The sequence below is a fragment of the Mesocricetus auratus genome, unplaced genomic scaffold (assembly GCF_017639785.1).
Source record: "Mesocricetus auratus isolate SY011 unplaced genomic scaffold, BCM_Maur_2.0 Super-Scaffold_100676, whole genome shotgun sequence".
Classification (NCBI taxonomy): Eukaryota; Metazoa; Chordata; class Mammalia; order Rodentia; family Cricetidae; genus Mesocricetus; species Mesocricetus auratus.
This window is the reverse complement of record NW_024429266.1, coordinates 131311377-131315347: the sequence shown is the minus strand read 5'-3', so window position 1 is coordinate 131315347 and position 3971 is coordinate 131311377. Positions and strand designations below refer to the sequence as shown.

The following is a 3971-nucleotide window of genomic DNA, read 5'->3' as shown; positions in this document are numbered from 1 at the left end:
CACGGCTAAGCACTGAGCTGAACTCAAGAAAGCCAGTAACAGAGAGGTAGGACTGATGACCAAAGGGATTAAGACTGGGCTTGTTTAACCCCCAGAAACAGCTGACCTGGCAAGGTTTAGCTCTTGAATCCCAAGCTGATGCCTGGGAATCCAGCATGGGACTGGTCAAGACCCCCTGAATGGGGGTGTCAGTGAGGAGGCCTAGGTAATCTATTGAGCCTTGAGCAGTAGATCAATATTTATCCTAAGTATACACATGGATTTGGGACTCCTGTCCAACAATGTGAGTTGCACTCTCACCCTGAAATCTTGGCGGAGTGTCTAGGCCCTGCCCTGGATGAAATGACAGACTATGGACACCCCCATGGAAGTCCTCACCCTCCTTGGGGAAATGAGGGGATATTGGGGTTTTTGGTGGGAGGGCACGGGAGGAGGGGAGGGAAACAGAGAGTTACCTGGAACTGACTTGTGAAGCAACCTTGTTTCTAATCTAAATTTAAAGTTAAAACTAAATAATTAAACAATAATAATAATAAATCTTATAAGAAAATATGGTACAAATTTTTATTATAAATTTCCATGTTATGAAATAAAAAATTTATAAGGAAGATAAAATATTTTAATAAAAGTTTATATATAAGAAGATATAATTATTTTAGTGAATTTAAAATTATATATAAAATTGTACTTCCAGAAAACCATGTTTGTTGCCTGCATGACTTCTCTCTCTTTGTTCCTCCAGACACAATTCATCAGTCTTGTTCTTCTAGTTGCAGAATACCAAGTGCATTCATACAACAAGGACATCTATTCAACTATCTTCATAGCAGCATTATTTGTAACAGCCAGAACCTGGAAGCAACCTAGATGCCCCTCAACTGAAGAATGGATAAAGAAAATGTGGTATATTTATACAATGAAGGACTACTCAGTTGAAAAAATGAAATGGAACTTTTAAATTCGCAGGCAAATGGATGGAACTGGGAGAAACCATCCTGAGTGAGGTAACACAGTCAGAATAAGGCAGACATAGTATGCACTCACTCATATATGGATATTGGACCTAAACCAAAGGAGTATCATACTACAATCCATGCCTCCATTGAAGTTGGAAACAAGCAGGACTCTAAATCAGACATACATGGTCCCGTAGAGAAGGGGAAAAAGACAAGAGCTCCTGAGAAAATTCTGAGCCTGTGGGGAGAGAGGGAATTAGGATAAAGAGAATTGGAGAAGAGGAGGGGGAGGAGGACATCCCCGGCAATCCAATGAGCAGTAGATTTAAACTCATGACAATGCTGAAGAATGTGATGCCCCACTCTAGTTGAGTCTTCCTCGACTATGATTTCCCCAACCTCGGCCTCTTATATTTCCCCTGAATGCTCCTCTCTGCTCATGATTAAAGTTGCCCACATTGCTGCTGTACTTCCCACTAGGAGGATTATAAGTCTGTCTGGCATCCCTTTTTGGCCCTCCTGGAGATTTCTTGGATGGTGAGCCTGAACTTATATCTTCATTGGCTCTCTTTTGCCGAGTCTCCACTTTCTGCACAGGTTTCCAGGACAATGTTATGAAAGAGGAATGTGGAAGACATCCTTGATTAAAACATGGATATTATTTGTTATTTTCAATGCAACAAATTTTATTTTGTTCTCCTCAGTTTTTAAGGCCTCTCCTGTTTTACCCTGGAGAGCCAATTGAAGTTGTCTGATATAAACCTGAAGGGCTTGTGCAAAGTATTGCAACCTGATTTTGAAATCTTTGAGCTTGTCTGCATTAAGTTTGGCTGTTAAAAAATCTGGAAGTTTTCGGCCCAACTGGTGAAAGCTGTACAATAAACATTCCACATAACTGAACTGCAGCTTGTGCTCTTCATTACTAGCGTTCTCTCCATTTTCTGCTTCTTCTGGAGGGAGAGGCACATACTCCAGTAACTTATCAAATTGTTTTCTTAAATTCGTTTCTAGGTTTTCCATGTCACCACAAAATGAACTCATCTCTGCCAACAATTTTAATACCTCCAACTGTATATCATGACCCTCCACTGGGGTAGTTTGGGTACTGAGATTAGGGAGAACTTGCTCACAGAAGTATGTCACAAACCTTGTAGGATGGACATTTTTAAAGACTGTCACTTGCACTGTAGCAGTCTGTCCACACAGTCAGGGTCTGAGGGGCTGAAAGTCTGCTCCAGGTCAGCCTGCTCTGCCACCAGGTCTACCAGCTGCTGTGTTCCACTCACTGTCTGTACGCTGTTTAAGCCAGACAGTATCTTCATGAACAGAACAAATTCTTCACCAGTCACATCTTCCAGGACCTTTTTGGGCTCAGTAAGTATGAGTTCCTCTACTTCCTTAGTTAACACTTCATCTGGGAGTATCTTGAGTTTTGTGTACAGGAATTTAATTGCTCTTTCTCTAACAATGTCTTCTCCTTGAAGAATCTGGCTAAATAAGCCACCTAAGGCTCCTTTTGCATGCATCTTAAATATACTCTATAAAGCATTGTTCACCAAATTAAATTCTGCAGAGTCATCTGTCTGCAGAAGTTGGGTCAGTATAGCTGATACTCTTGGCAGATTTTCTCCTGTGGCAAACTGAGGCAGCTCTTTAATTGCTTGTCATCGTATTGCCACATCTTCATCCTCACAGAGGTCTAACTGTACATTGATTGCAGAATCAGCTAAGAAAATGCTTAAAGAATTTTGGAATAAACTGAGCTGCTAATTGTTTCTCCTTGGTGCCGCCTTTCACTCCATCCAGTATCACGTGGTAGGCATCTTTATGCTGGCCCACTTGCTCCATGGCATCAGGGAGGATGCCGTAGTTGCGGTACACCTCCTCCACCATCAGCATGCTGAGCACCAAGTTCCGGGCCTGCTCCCGAAGCCCAACATGCAGTCGGCACCACTGCTGCCTCTGCGAAACTTATCTAAGCCTTCGACCACACTATAACGCCTGCAGCTGCTGCCAGGGCCACCAGCCATCACCAGTCACCTGTTTTCTGCTCTTTTGAGGTCGTTTTATTCACTTTTTTTATATGTAGTATTCTTAGGTTATTTTCTTTTCATGGTGTTCCATATTTCCTGGATATTTTGTGTTAGGGATTTGTTGGAATTTAGATTTTCTTTGGTCAATGAATCTATTTCCCCTAGAGTATCTTCAACACCTAAGACTCTCTCTTCCATTTCTTGTATGCTGTTGGTTATGCTTGTATCTGTAATACCAGACCGTTTGCCCAACTTTTCTATTTTCAGCATTCTTTCAGACTGTTTTTTATTGTCTGTATTTTAGCTTTCAACCTTTGCACTGTTTGAATTGTTTCTTCCAATTTTTGCTTTGTGTTTTCCTCTCTTTCTTGAATTTGTTGGATTTTTTGGATTTTTTTCTTCCATTTCTTTAAGGGAATTTCTCATATCCTCTTTGAGGGCCTCTTTCATTTTCATGAATTTGTTTTTAAGGTCTTTATCATCTGCTTCATCTTCAATGGGCTGTTCCAGTCTTGTGAGTGTAGAATCTCTAGTCTCTGGCTGTGTCATTTTGGTTTTTCTGTTGCTGAGTGTGTTTTTATATTGTCTCCTTCCCATCATTTCTTCCTGTGTGTGCAGAAGGAGTCTCTTCCTCTCCTGGTTGGTATGTGACCACAGTTTTTTTTCAGTGGATGGGAGCAGGTCCAATACCCTGGTGGCTTTCCTCTTGCGTGGATAGAGGGTGTCCTAATACCAGGCACATCCATGAGGGATATATTTTGTTTTCTGATGCTGAGATAAATCTCATTTTTTCTGTCATACATTAGTCACTACAAACTGAAGGTAACATAGCCATTCCATAATGTTTTGACCATATATGGATGGCAAACAACAACATTGACCACTCTTAGTGGGAAGAGATACGTGTAGTAAAATTTGTGTTAGTGGTTCCACCTCTGGTATATTAAGTAAAAATAAGACAACATTTGTCAGTCAAAGCCTA

The 3971-nt window shown here is 41.0% G+C and overlaps 1 pseudogene; it reads right to left on the bottom strand.

The window, feature by feature from the left end:
* Positions 1-1320: 1320 nt before the first annotated feature.
* On the bottom strand, positions 1321-2855 carry LOC101840282 (annotated as a pseudogene).
* Positions 2856-3971: the final 1116 nt, after the last annotated feature.